This window comes from Aquila chrysaetos, chromosome 12 (assembly GCF_900496995.4).
Source record: "Aquila chrysaetos chrysaetos chromosome 12, bAquChr1.4, whole genome shotgun sequence".
NCBI classification, from domain to species: Eukaryota; Metazoa; Chordata; class Aves; order Accipitriformes; family Accipitridae; genus Aquila; species Aquila chrysaetos.
In genome coordinates this window covers 28,176,973-28,192,734 of record NC_044015.1, presented here as the reverse complement: position 1 = coordinate 28,192,734, position 15,762 = coordinate 28,176,973, and the positions used below count along the sequence as shown (strand labels likewise).

The window sequence follows — 15,762 nt, the reverse complement described above, 5'->3', positions numbered from 1 at the left end:
TTTCTAAATACCAAATCTCCCTACCTGTAAAATGGGAATAATGATGTTAAAGCTACTTTTTTGAGAAATTCTAAAGTTTGAGAAATTCTAAAGAAAAATGTTATATGAAGAATATACATACATAAAGTTTGTATTACATTTCCAAACAATGTGTTTATATAATCATAGATAATATTAATAATACACTTTCTGATATTATTGCATTTTAAATTCTATTTTACTAACTGTATTGTTAATACATATTTTAATATCAACACCAAAAACCTGATGAAAAGTGCTCTTGAGATTCCCATTTACTGTTACTCACTTTTGTCAGGTTCTAACGCCACTGACAGCAATTTCATAAAGACGTTAATGAATTTAACATGATATTCATGAGAATGAATGTATTTCCCATCAAATAAGATGTACAAGATTCTGGCCAGAAAATAGTAACTGAGTTTGCAAAAATGTGAAATGTAGTACATTTCTGAGAGAACAATTTGCAGTATGCATGGGAGAAAGCTGATAGCATTTGTTCATATTGTAAATTATATAATTTTCTCCATGTAGTATACTTCTACTGAAAGAGGAGAGGGAATTTGCCTCACTTTAATGCCTTTTCCAGGGGTGCTGAACACAGATGGATACATTTGTATCAGCCTAAAATTATGTGACAAGGAAGATAGAAATCTGCTATAAATAAAATTCCAAGCCATTTCAGTCTTCACTGTCATTAAATGCCCAATTTAAAAAAAATCATTTAATGTTTTTTCATCATGAACAACTATAACAAAAGTTATTTTTATTTCATTTTGCTCTGGTAAAGCAAATGCAGAAAAAAATTACTGAATTCCTTTCTATTTTTGGCAACAGAATAATTTTATTTCTTAATTATAACAAATATTTTTGTTCCATTTTCTACTTGATTTTCAGTAATATGTTTCCTTTAAATACAGTCTATAGCTACAAGAACAATTTCAGCCTGATTCAGATGTGTGACATACCATTGAAGTCAACAGAGCTGTCTCTATATGACAAGGATTTTTCTTTCCGTCTCTCGTCTGTCATATATAGTCATGTCAGCGTGATTCAAGATGAATAAGCTCTCAGCACAGGCCAGATTCTGCAAGGTGCTGAGTGCCCTAAACTCAAACCAGCTTCAAAGGAAGCACTCATTACCTTGTAGCGTATCTGGCTCTAAATACAGTATTTCCTTGTAGTTCTCCATAATTACCCTAGGAAATACTTTGAATAGTACAAATATTGAGTTTAGCCAACTGCCAGAGCCAGCCTTAGTGTTTTTGGATAGATCTGTGAAAAGTTGCATTTGGCTCATTTTTTGGTTTTTTTGACACCCTTTTTCTCTCCACTCCCTTCTCCCTCATGCACACATAACAATTTTTGTTCATGCAGTTGTGCCCACTAAATACAAAATGGCCCTTAAAGGTCTTTTGAAGGGTAAGACGTAGACTTATGCTGCACACAAAGGCTGAATGTACACGGAGTGGACGTGCGTGCCTCTGTCTCTCAGTGTTTGTTTTGGGGCAGGCGATATTTATATTCCCACAATGCTTTCTTTTTGCAAAAGCGGAACCCAGCTGCCTCTAACTGTCATCAGCTTGAAGTAGTCCCTGTCATCATAAAGGAAAATGCTTGCAATAAACTTATTTCCGCTCTCCACGAATTGCAATGTTCCTTTACTTTCCCAGCCACCCCACATCAGTCAACGTTCACAGCTGCCATTCCCCCGAGAGCATATTTTTTAAAACTTGCCAGGTACATCCAATAGGACTTTATAAATTAATATCATTCTCACACGGTGAGATATGGAGCTAAACCCACTAAAGTAGCAAAGACTTACTTACAGATACAGGCAAGGGAAAGAAGCTGAGCTGGGTTATTTCAGCCTGAGCCAGGACTGGCAGAGGAGAGATCTCTGCAGCCTACGCTCTCTCTCCATAGCTTGAAAGAGCACCTAGACATGACACGACTGAACCTGCCCTCAGCTTCTTCCAGCTACTCAATCCTGTCATAAGAGACACCACCTTTGACAGTCCAACCCAAAATAATCTAAATCATATTTGCGCTGATAAATATATGTAAGGGTTCTAGATGAGAACAAATGAACATAATCCTGCTCACTCCTTCCCAAGGTTTTGCAAGGAGATGAGATGTCTGCATAAATCAGATCTGCTGAATAAAATGCTGGTACTGTAATAAAAGCATAAATATTAATAACAGGACAAAGCATACAACAAAGAGTCACGAGAGAGTGACACAGTAACGAAAAGGTGGATAAGCTTTACGCTCTTCATGGAGTAATTTCTTTGCATTACATAACCCAGTGGAAAAGGCTAAAGCAGTTGCTTAAATTCAATCTCCAATACTGTTTCTCTGCAAAAATAAATGTGATGAATTAAAAAGTAAGACTTGCATGAAGAATAGGATTGCCTGAATTCCTGAGCAAACAGAAAACTAACCCAGAAATATTTCTTTAAAAAATGATTTACTGATTTGTTTGACCTTATTAGCTCTTCTTTAGCAATTTTGTTGATTTTTGCCCATCAGCCCTCTGTTTCAAATCAACTTCAAGACTTATAGGGAACACAGTTTGGTAGTATGCAAATCACTTTTAATGAAAAAGAGCTTCCTGAAGGCAACCAGAGAACTGAAAGATTTAATTCATACAGGTGCTAAAACGTATGTCTGCCTAAACTATTTTCACTCACTTCTGAAAGGGAGAAGAGGATTTGGATTGCTAAAACAAGAAGTGAGAGGAAGTAATAAAAATAATTTAGGAAACAGGAGACCCTGGTCAAAAAAAAAAAAGTAGCTAGGTTTTCCATTCATAACTCCTGGGATGAAATTCTCAAAAAATGTCATTGTACACACCAAATTGCCACTAATTGTAATGCTAAACGGGTATCAACATCCATTAGCTGCTTGTGAAAAAGATCTCAAAACAAATGTGTTCATCTTTGACACCGCAATCCCAGCACTGCTCCCAGTACTCACCTAGAATAAAAGACCACAGATACATTTAATTAATCCACCTCCTCTGGAAATTTGCTGTCACAGCTTCACAGGTGGAACCTCAGTTTAAAGGTAAAATGGGGGGTTGAAGCTCCTGCCTACCTTAGGTGACCTGGATTGCTCTTCGAAGGAATGGCTCTCTCTCCCTTCTGAATATAGAGATAGTTAGAAAGACGAGGCTCCCAGTTTTGTATTTAAATTAAGTATTTAATGCCGGGTTTCATTAATATGCTCCAGAATTAGCAAGCAACTTAAAATTCTTAGTCTTTAAAAATATATTTCTTTATTCAAATCTTTGGCCTTAATCCCATGAAATAAATATATATATGTTTAATTTTATGTACTGTGTATAGTTACACTAAAATTACTAGAAATACAAAATAGGAAAATAAAGAATAGCCTAAACCTTTCAGGAATCACGGTATGAAATGGGAACATTCCAGCTGAGTGTTATTTAATATACTTGATTATGATATTGTTCCTGAAATTAAATAGCAAATCTCAAAATGGTACTTGCAAAATGAACATTTCATATATTAAAATACTGCATTGGTAATTGAGGAGAAGAGAGGAGATTGCTGTATGGTGTTGGTACAAACCCTGTTGTGTTCACTCGACTAATCTTCTGTTGCACTGCATGGACCGAAACCAACAGAGTCCGCTGGGGGGGATCAAACAGGGAAAGAAACAATGTGAACTAGTACCAGGAAAATACCAAAAGTCTCCAAGTGAATCAGTCACTGAAAATGCCTCTCCCTCATGTTAGCAGACCTCTTTTTTCAATTGCAAAGACAAAGGTCGGAAAACGGTGAAGTCGTTAAGCAGTCCGAAAACGCAGCCCCAGAAAGGGCAGTGGGCAGCCTCTGCGAGAGGGAGGCCCTGCTGCTCCGGGGGGTGGTGTGAGGTGCAGAGGTTGGAGTAGGGAGGAGAGTTAAAAGGGCTTACAGGGAACGTGTCGGGGAAGCCCTCACACAGGGAAGGAGGCAAAGACCTGGGGAGGATAGTTTAGGTTTCGCTGCCGCTCAAAAAGTGTGTGAGGGAATTATCAGATATCCAGCTCACCCCTTGAGCCATTCCAGCAATTAAAGGCAGAAACACTAATACTGTATTTACAGAGAGAAGAGACACTTGATCTTTCATAATGACAACAGACTGACTCTTTTGTCTTGTTTGATGACATTATATTCATAAGACACAAGTGGAAGAAGCCCCAAGTAGCTTTGAAAATACAGCTACACTTACATGAATACTCACAAATCCCTTTCTTTCATGGGGTTTAGCAGATGTGATTTGTTTCAGCTGGCCACTCGAAAAAAAAGATGTGATAAAGCTGTACCGAATGTCATACTGTAATATCAAGCCATGTAATCAGATGTGATGACTACAGTTTTAAAGAACTCGCTGTGAATTCTGATACATGATCTTGAATACTGGTAGATAACACATCTAAAATAGAGGGTTTCTGAAATTTGTGCTAATCCTGGTAAAACAGAATCCCACATTAAACAAATCAAATGTCTTAGATTTTTTATTTATCATTCATCAATGCACGTGCTGGTTTTTTAATTCTTTCTTGCTGAACTCATTTATATACATGCAACTTTTCACTTATATATTTAAAAAAGCAAAACTTCAGTCACTTTAGAAATTTAACATAATTGTTGTTGCAAGGAATACCTGGCCCTCTGAGGTGGATAATAAAGACAGAATGGTTTTATGAAAAGAAAATCAAAATCTAAAATTATTTTTGTTTCAAACAATTAAAAAAATGCATGTTTAGATTTCATAGATTTTGTAGTATTTGTTTTCAATTTGCTTTAAAAAAAATTATTGGAAAGTGGATAAGAATACAACTATTAATAGAATAAACTTTCCCATATTGTCTTTTTTGCCTCTGTAACTATGATGTTTATGGGTGGAGTTGTTGCATACTGGTATTTGGAAGTCTGTGGTATTCTACCCTATTCTGTCCCCCGGTATTTATGGTAGATTTTGTTCCCCTATGTGGTGTTCCTCAGATCCCTTTCTGATGGTCAGAGCCTCACAAGATATAAAACTGTTTCTCATTATAAATTCAGAGGGTCAGTTAGCATAATTACGCATAACATGGTATCTATGTGAAGGCATTCTGTCTTTAATATGGAGGTATATTGCGTTAATTTATTTTTCTTGCCTTCTCTCTTCCATACCCTCTTTTCAACCATTTCTTAATTTTACTAGACTATATTAAAAAAACTGCTAATACTATTATTTCTGTTCTTTAACTAATGAAACTAAATTAATCTCTTGTTTGACCATTTCTTGCCTTAGTCTGGTTAAAAAATGTGGTTTGTTTCCTTTTGAGCAGGATAACAGACTGGCACCGAGAAATGTGTTGAGGCCATTTATATGCAGATGATCTGCTGTCCTGCTTCTTTCACTAGGTGCCATAAATTAGCATTCAGATTTTGCTACAATTTTGTCAGGTTTTTTTTTATTCATTTCGTATGTATTTAATCCCACATCAGTCTCAGTTGCTCTGCAATATGTGCCATATTGTAGCAGTTTTTTAGCTGCCACTGATAATTTTCACATTCCTTTAGTGTGAGGTTTTAATTCTACTGACACTTTTGTTAATGAAATACATTTCACTTAATGGAATTAAATGCATAGCCTGTCTATTGCTCATTACACTATACAGTCTTAGAGTTTGGATTTAAATTTCACCCTTCTTCTATAAAGAATATCCACCACATTTTGGCCTAACAGGCACTCTATGCTTTGTATGAAGTGTGGGAAAGCTGTCATTACAAGTAAAATACCAGTAATAGTTTCAATGTTCTCTGGAATGTTCTATTTTATTGCTTTTTCTTCTGTTACTAAATATGTTTAAAATGCATTTTCTACCATTTCTTTATGTGGGGTTTGAAAGGCTGAACTAGCAATTTGATCACCTACAGACATCATAGGTAAGCCTCAAACTATTCAGAGCATCCATTTTTCCATTTTTTTTAATACAAATTATGAAACTACTTCAGAGATTCTCTCCAAATCAGGAAAAAAACTCATGCATATCTGCAAGCATACAGAAGATTAAAGTCATACAGGAATTTACCAATGAAATAGTTTCTCACTAGGCACCAACTTTCCTTTTTTCATAGATTGCACATTTTGTGAAAGATCTATGGAACAACTTTTTCAATTAGATTTTTGTTGGAATGTGCATTCTCAGCTTCTGAGTGGATTAGTTTGGGGGTGAATTCCACATGCGTGACCTAATAACTCCTTGGCGGGTTAGACCTGAGCTCTCTCCAGGTTGAAACCTGAAGACTGGTTGCTGTTCAGACAGGTTGTTTCTGAGGTGGTTCCTTTTGTCTTTTATGACAATATTGGTACAAGTTGGGGTAAAAAAAGAAAAACCTTTGAAAATTGAAGGTTTAGTTGTAGCATGCTTTTCTAGCTTTGTCCTGGTCCTACAGGCTTTGTGATAAAGGGGTCTACAGAATAGGCCCTTTGGACTTATTACAGGTATTTGAAAAGCAGGGTATCTATCTACCTCACAGGATTAAGAGAGGATTGTTTGGGGTTTTGTTTAAATTAATAGAAGGACCTTCTTTTTTCTCTATGGTTTCCTGACCCTACAGCTTCTCAATGAAAATTATGTTCTTGTCAACATCTTTGCTATTATCAGTGAGTTTATCTGAAGCAGAACAGTGAATATATTGCCCATAGTTACATACCTGACACAGGGAAAACAGGGTCCAAAACTTGCAGACAGCTGCATCACTGCTGCATCACATTTCTTCACCTCTACAAAAAGACCTACAAGGGGTCAAAGGTTTCCTCAGAGCCTTCCTTGGAATCTACAACACTTTGTCAAAAGTTGTCCAGTTTAACAAAGCAGCTTTTCTCAATGAAATTTCTTCAGCCAGAAAACCTCTGACTGGCTCAGCTTCCCTCAAAGGCTTCATTTAGAGGGTCACCAATGATCTAGTTTCTTCTACTTTTTCTCCTTAGGAAAGTAATCACAGGTTCTTCTTTCTGGAATTAATCAGCTCTGGCTCTGCCGGAAGTAATTCAGGTAGAACCTTTTGATATTAATTATCTGGGATTGGGGTTTAGTTACAGTTTGTATATGCATTTATGATAAGTTATGAGAAATCCAGGAGCTCCTATTTTATCTGAATATGTTCGCTTATTGTTGATGTTCACATCTGCCCATATTGGAAATCGGAATAAACAAAAACATCACCAACAGCAGTATCACATTCGTGCTTTTGCATATTAATCTGGCTTTGTAGGTATTGAGTTATATCTGCTGGACTTTCCTTTCCAGGATGTGGCAATGTCCTATCAACATGATAGCCAGTTGTTAGAATGTATTTGGCTTTTCTGCCGTTAAAACCATGATTGGTCTTTTTCTGCTTTTCCATTGTCTAATCAACAGAGAATTGTTAACAGGTTGTACAATTGCAGAGCAAGGATGTTCACGTGGATTTAAATAAATCAAAGGGCCCTCTTTTATAAGTGAATCAAAATCAAGCCTCTTGTAAAGTTAAAAAATGTTTTTGAATTTCTTTGTCCATTTTCTCTAATCTTTCCTACATCCTTCACTCTGACTCTGCCTGACTTGCTCTGTGATCTCAGTCATGCTAAAAGATAATATGCTTTTCTCATTCCCTTCGCTCCAGTATTTTCCTGGTAAACTGCATTCTTGTCTTTTCCAGCTAGATTATCTTGTTCCTTTCAATGTTCTTAGTTATCTTGGATGGAGGGCCTAACGGTTCTGTACCGGATGCTAAAATAATTGTTATATCTATGACATAATCTTTCTTTATCAGACATGTTTCAAAATGAAGGGCAAAAGCAGGAAGAATGCATAGTGCATCTACGGACAGCATATTCTGAAGCGTGACAGATACACCATTGAATCTGCTCGATTCTTCAGCAACACCAAAGACACTGATTGGCACTAAAAAAGGGGGAGGCAGAAGACACATGACAGGTCACTGAGTTCAATGGAATATATAACGGAAACTGGGAACAAAAGGCAAGGAATCTCTCGAGTCTAGTCTTCTAATTACATAGGCAACAAGATGAGATGAGATGACTTCTTTAATAAAAGAATCATTCTCCACTAAAATGCAGTTAATTTTTTTTTTTTTTAATACCCCTACTACAGCTATTGGGAGTCTGGAAAATTCACATTTCTGATGGTTGAAATCATCTCTGCATTTCTTATCTAAGCATGAGCTGCTTTTCCATTTGTCAGCCTTGTCCTATAGCTTTATATGGCTGTTTTCCAGCCTGGTGTCTAATAAATACATTTATAGACATCAGCCATATCCCCTTTCAGCTTTTTACTTAGCCAGACAAAAGCAGCAAAGCATTTCACTCTCCTCCCTGAGTGGTGGCTCTCCAGTGTGTCAGCCATTGCAGTTGGACCTCTGCAGTTATTCCAGTTTTAGCATATTTTCTTGACTCTAAGTGACAAAGACTGTGCACAGAATTTCAAATAAGGCTACATTCTCAGGCCTGTGGATGGCATGAATATTTCTCTTTTTTTATTATAGAAAATTATAATACCATATATTATGTGTGTGTATAAAATATTCAGGTACATGTATTTTATGTAATAAAAAAAAAAACAGTGATCTTTTTTTAGAAATGACTTCATTTCCTAGCTTAATGGAAACTATAGATTTCATACTTCTTCTCTTTATGCCTGGACCTTAAAAAAAGATTGATCCCAAGACTGATTTTTGAGGATCCCTGCTAGTAAACTTCCTGCCATTTGATGCTGCTACTTTCAATACCACCTGTTGCCATCTATCCATTAGACAATCTCTTATCCACTTTACAACTCTTCTCCTAATCCCCCGTTCCCTATGTGATGCTGTATCATATGCAGCACAGATATAGATAAGATGTATCACAAATCCTTTGTCTAGAAAATCAGTTATCTTATTAAAGAGAGATAACAAATTCACTTGGCACGATCTATCTTTAGTAAATCCTTTTTGTATGTTATCCCATTTTCCATTTACCTCCCTGTCTTCAATTATTTTTTCCTTCAAAATTTCTTCTAAAGCAACTGAGGTCAAACTAATGGGTTTGTAGCTGCATAGGTCTTCCTTTTAGAAATGGATAATACATTTGCTATTCTCCAGTCAGCCAGTATCATGTCTGAGCCGCTTCCTACCAGGTTTGGGATTTCATGTTCCTTTTCTTGTCAGAATTGTGAAATGGAGTTTATTTGATATCTCTCCCTGGCCTGAGTGCATTGTGCTTTTAGCTTTGCTTCCAGTTTGGTAATTTCTATCATCATGACTTCTTTCCCATTATTTATCTTGTTTTGTCTCTGGTCAATATTACTGAAAACACACATAAAGTAGTCACTTAGTTTTTAATTGTAGATAGATTTCCTTTATTTCCATTAACTCCCCCTTGTATTGAAGTCCCATGTTTTATTTGGTCTCATTTTATCTGCATGAAGATTGTTTTGCTGTTTGTTTCCATATCCCTTCCAAATTGTAGTTCAGTTTGACTATTGACAATTTTTCCTTTACCTTATATTTTGACCTCTAAAACACATTTGTCTCTGTTGATATGTCTTTTTTGTTTCCTCCTGTGCCCTGCATATCTCTGATAATCTTCTTGAAGTTCTTTCTTTGCACAGAATAGCTCGACCACTTTCCCACTCATTCTGTCCCCTCCATCAGCTACATATTCCACATAGGTGTAGCACCTTTGATTTAAAGTAGTTTGATGGTTCTTCCACATTCAAGGTCTTGCACAGATAAGTCTAATTTCACTAACAAAACCTTTTACATTATCAAAATTTGCTCTTTCAGCTGTAAAGCCTTATTTTTACCGATTGTTCCATTTCATTTAAATGAGCTTAACTCATGATCAGGTTTTGGAGCAGTTTTCTTGTATTATCTGTATTGCTTATTAGAACAAAGACAGTAATAGTTTCATCTCTTACTGGCTGTTGACTGCTTGGTAAACATATGCGTTAATTTGGCCTAACATATTCTGTTTGACGCATGCCATCCTTTCTTATTTCTTTTTAATCTATCAGATTATTCGAAGGCAGTTATGCAAGGTTACTTATGCTTTCTTCACATCTTTCCTGGGTAGCTTGTACACTTCAATATTGTGGTCCCAATCAATAACTTTACCTTCTCTTCCCTGATCATCCACTGGTATTTCCTCAACCATAACTCAATTTTCATTGACCAGATTTTCTTCTTGTTGTGTACAGTAAGAAGGCATGAAGATGATGTGAACCTCTACCAAGGCTTCCTTGTATTTCTTAAGGTTCTTTTTTTAACAATGTGGATCTCAGTCCCAATTGTTTCCATGGATATTCAGACAGATATCATTCCCATGAGTCTTCACTTTTTAGGCATTTTTACCCTACCTAAAATGAAATGATTTAGTATAATCATCTTTGATTTATTCCAGTGGGAATTTCATAGCGTCATTTTCCCACTGTGAAGAAAATTAAATTAGAAAAAAAAGATTCTTTTCTATTCCTAGCAGAATCTTTTTTTCCTTTTCCACCCACATCCCACATCCTCCTTCTTGGGAGATGACCTCACATCCTGTTCTGTGGAACTGATCTAGCAACAACTTAGTTGTTTCTCTTTAACATAGGCTCCCAGTTCATGTAGACACTATTTTTTCTCTTAGTCCATTTTACCTTCTATTCACAGATGATCCTGCCTTTTGTTCTTCCTTCCTCACAAACTTCTCTCCCATTCTCACTGCTCTTTGGATCCTAGTCTCCTACAGTTTTTGCTGGAATTACCTTTTCCACTTACTTTCTACCTTCTGTTTTGGTTTTGTCTGTTGTACTTATTTCAGTCTCCCAGACGGCAAGCATATTCTTTAGCTTTCCTCTGTTTTCCAGACTGTCCCACTTGTTCTTTTTGTTGCAGGCTTTCCTGACCCACCAGTCTCCTCTGAGCTATCTCTTATACGACCTCTCGCTCAACAAGTGTCTGTAAATCCCCAGTTGCCCATTCAGTTTGCTTTTTCTTACGCCATTTCCTCAAATCTACATCTTCATTCAATATTGCCTCCAGGCACATTTCTAGGAAGGTCTTCTTTCCATGAACTTTAGCAGATGACACTTCAGGCATACATATCTTTCCAGAGAATAAGATACATCCCACAGCTGCTGCATCCAGTTCACATTGTCCCTGCAGTTTGTCTTGTACCCTCCATGGCTGTCTCGATTCCTTACATAGTCATTTCCTCTTACCTGTACCTTTAAGGTGAAAATCCCTCTTGTTGCTGGATATTTCTTTCTTTTTCTGGGCTTCCCTGCTGCCGGTGTAATATGGGTTGGTGGGACTGAATAGTTATGCCATTATCAGCTTGGCATACTGCAGGACTGAGGAGTGTATTGCAGGGTGCAAAGTAATAGGAGCAAATTTGGTTCACAGTCCATCTTTTTCAAAGCCATCTATCAGCCAGGAGGCTGCTTTCCACAGCTATCATATACAGGTTTGATATTGAGACTAGCCTTCTCAGTGCCCTGCTGGAGTCAAATTCATCTGTTATTACCTGGTGAGTGGTCACTGGAAAAAGAACAAGCGAGAAAATAAGAAACAAAATTTGGGGTCCAACATACAAGTAAGATATGACCAACAAACAGGGTTGAGAAGTTTTGAAGAGTGCACAGGGAAAGATGAGATTTCAGTCAGGTTAAATATTATCTGGGTAAATATTCAGATATACAGAGTCTAGCTGAAGGATCCTCCCCTTCTCATAATAAAATAATCAAACTCCCAAACGTTTTCCGGTGAACCATGAGCATTTCTGAGAGGAAGAACTTTATGGGGCTCAGGCAGACACCAATAATAACTATGTCACATAGTATTTATTATAAAATCCAAATATATTCTCCACTACTTTGTCTAATATCTATGTGAACATTTATCTGCAGCAAATTTTACTGTAAATGTGATTATTTCCAAGAAGCAATTTCTCATGACTAGATTAAGTATAGTATTTACCATATATTCTGTTCAGATAGAGGCATCATTCTGGAGAATGTGTTACAAGTAAATGTTGGGATCCTACACAGAGAACTCCTAGGGCTTTAGCCCAGAAATGTGGATCAGGAACAGGAACACAACAGACTCGTATTGAACTCAGCTTGAACTGCAAATGAGCCGGAGACAGAATTTAGCTCGAGTTGTCTTTGTAGACAGTTCCATTCTATTGATCTCTGAACAAGCAGTATTTTACAGTAAGACATGCCTCTTACAAGACAAAGTTCAACTGTTTTAGCTGCTAATATAGGACATTTTGTCCCATCAAATCTCACCAGATAATAATTCTTGAAGAACGTTAATTGTATCCATTCCTGTTTTCAGCCAGTGATGAAAGGACATGTGACCAGCCATTCTACTTTCTTTTCATGACTTTTGGTCTAATTTCTGAGTAGAATGAATACATGTAGATGTTCACAAAATTCTATATCATGGTGTAAAAACAACTTATTTGAAGTACTCTAAACAAAAGAAAGTTTTGTTCAGGTTCTTCTTGGATTGGATGCAGGTTCAAGAGGGTTGAACATACTCTCATATTTCTCTAATCAGCTTAAGTACTGCATTTAAATCAAATCAGGAATGTGCAACAGGTAATGTTTGTGGTATTTATGGTAATAAGGGAGAAATTCTGAAGTGGCTGAATGCAAATTTTTTGTCTCTCTTTTGTCTTGATAGATTTTAGATAACGTTGAAAATACTGGCTGGAGCACACACCATCATCCTGTTAGTGATCCTCCTGCACAGAAGTGCTTTGAATGCTGCCTTCACTTAATTATTTTAAGGACACCTGCACACTCACGAATAATAAATCTGTCAAGGCACACTTGGAAATATCCCATCTCCATTTGTACAAGTTACTTACTCTGTTCAAAATATTTCCATGTTTAAAATCATTTAGCACGGTTTACCAGATTTATAATCATTTGAGGCTTGCAGTATAAAACCCTAGCTGCATGACAGGCTGAGTTATTAAGTGTTTATAGAAATTTGATCAAATGGACCATCAGAAGCTGGGAGGAGCGGGGGGGGGGGGGAATCTGTTTTAAACTCAACCGCAATGACAGCTTTCCTCATCTTACAACTGTGACATGAAGAGGGAGCTGTAGCTCTTCTGAGACACAGCTCTGCCTGAACCAGCGTATCCAGCCAAGCGCCCCGATCTCCTCTCTCCTTCCTCGCTCTCCTCCGCTCCCCTCTCCTCCACTCACTCACTTACTCTCCCCTTTTTTTTTTTTTTTTTTTTTTTTTTTTTTTTTTATCCCTGTGCCCCTATGCCAGTTAATTTAAATGTATCTGTTCAAGTGGAGATAATCCATGCAAATCAGAGGCACTGGCTCCCAGTGCTTGATTCACAAAGAGAACTCAGCTTCAGGAGGTCACTCGTTCACAGCTGCTCCTCCCATTATATTTTTCCCTTATTGCAGAACTGCTGCATGTATACAGTGACTGAAAGGACTCAATTTACTGCAACTGCTGCCTGGTTTTACTTACAACTTTCTTTAAAGGGGGACTTACCTTCTATCAGTCTTACTAAGGTAGGAAGTCTGATTCTTCTAAAGACATGTAATGCCTCCAGTGTTTGCTAATTATCAGATCCCACTATAATGATGCATATTGTCAGAATTAGGTCCTAATAGAATTGCGCCAGGTGCCTGATGCTTTTGTTACTTGTGTGTATAGGTGCAACTGTTTAAACGGCTGTTTTACTGTTTATTTAGCTAGCTATGTACAACCCCCACCCCCCCACCCCCCCGCCCCGTTTTCTTTTTCTTTTCATAATGGCAGGTAGGATCTTAGCACAGCAGCTTTCTAATCTACAAATGGAATCTTCAGCCAAGTTTGTATTTTCTTTTAAAAATGTTTTCTAATGGCTATGTAAGTTGATGCCATGCTCTGTACCCCCCAAAGGAAAACAGTATCAAGAGAGCTTTCTGGCCTGAAACGTTATTAAGGTGCTATCTTTGGAGCAAAACAAACTGTTGAAAGGTTTTAAACAAAAATAAAAGGGTCACCTTTTACTTTGCAGTGTTGTAAACAAGGAAACTCCAGGCCTCGCTGCAAATGGGCCTGTCATAAATTTAGACCACAAGGTAAACATATAGTTAATAGAATTGCCAGCAGAAGTGGTGAAATGGAACCCTCACAGTTCTCAGTTAACATCTATTGTTTAGAAAGGTTGGACAGGAAGTGCTTGCTCTGCAAACAAAGTGCAACTCAGAAACAACTATTTGAATATGATTCTTAAAAAACTCCCTAAGAAAAGGGGAGTCCTGGGCTACTTCATTAGTTACATTCTAACTTTGACCATACATCACATGAAATATTGAACTAATGCATCAGACAGCACACACTGGTTTTATGAAAGCAGACAGTAAATCTTGCATTTATTTATGTGTATTTCTTTGAATTTGTTGTCAGAATTTAGAGATGCAAATGATTAAAACTATAAAAACAACTTTGGATGTGTTAAATCACAAATAATGGATTTGAAGAGTAATATATTGAAAAAAATTAGAATTATTCTGACTTACACTTGTCCCATAGTAAAGTTCTTGTTTGTTGTCTTGCACAGCTGGAGTTAAGAAATGACAATGATTAGATTTGGAGCCACCCTGCTTTTGTATAGGCTTACTGTCTAACACACCCAAGTTAATCAAGTAACAGTTCTGTGAAGCTTTAGACAGAGTTTAAAATGAAAATTTAGTTGACCAGCCAGGACAGAGAGAGGCATAGATATTCCCAAACATATCCTATCTAATTTCTTCCAGAACACTTGAGGCATACATTTTCCGTTTTAACTTTCTGGATTAACAAGCTTCAGGAAAGAGTACCTGCTCACTATATTAAGTATTTCAGTGCCTAAAATGTGCATCTTTTCTCTTTGATATACAGTCTGCTTTTTGAAAAAAATGTGTTCTGATTTTGGAGTACAGTACAAACGTAGAGAGCCTTGTCATTGTTAGCATAAAGAAGACATCTACACAAGTATTACTGTGCAGAGGGCAATCTTTCTTTCTCTGGCATTTGTTAGGTTACTGTACAGAGAATTTAGCAGATAAATATCTTTTGCTTCATGGCATTTTGGAGATCCTATTGGTATGCAGGTTACCCTGTGAGGATGGCAACTGAAAAAAGAAATATGTTTTATAGCAGTGTGTAATAAAAGCCCTTCACAATGATGTAAGTGGAGTCTGACCTTTCTTTCTTATCCTGTAATTAGAATTTTTATTAACTCTTTCAAGTGCAGAGTTTTTTGAGTAAATCAATGTTACTTATGGAGAACAAGCATGTATTTTTGATCTATGAGTTTTAAAAGTAAAATTTTAGAATCCTTTTTAGACAGGGAAAAAGAAATATATTCTTCCCAGCAACTTGCTCCACACAAAGCAATTTTGATTTATAGAAAAGAGAGATTTGATACAGGCATCCTGCCTCCCCCTGAAGAAAGAAAAGGAAAAAAAAAAAGGGGGAAGAAAAAAAAAAGGCATTTCTAAAAAAGACTTCTTTCATTTTGTGAAAGAGAGCGGGAATGGATTTTAGAGAAGAGAGCTGAACTTAAGGAAAGACATTAAGGGTCTTTTGTCTGACTGAATCTCTGGCCAGGATAAAGTTGGGAAGTAAAGGTGATCCCTGTGGAGTTTAGCAATATACAGAGATGAGATTAGATGACTCGCCACTGGAGATATGAAAAATGGAGAAA

At 36.9% G+C, this 15,762-nt stretch overlaps 1 protein-coding gene across 1 annotated transcript in view; it reads left to right on the top strand.

Annotated features, from left to right (window-relative positions):
- The first annotated feature begins 13,182 nt into the window (after positions 1 to 13,182).
- The window catches only part of ADGRL2 (adhesion G protein-coupled receptor L2), a 393,964-nt gene continuing 391,384 nt past the window's right edge, over positions 13,183 to 15,762 (top strand). Inside the window, exon 1 of the mRNA XM_030032141.2 lies at positions 13,183 to 13,597. The gene's annotated coding sequence lies outside the window, so the exon portion shown is untranslated. The remainder of the gene's footprint in view (positions 13,598 to 15,762) is intronic.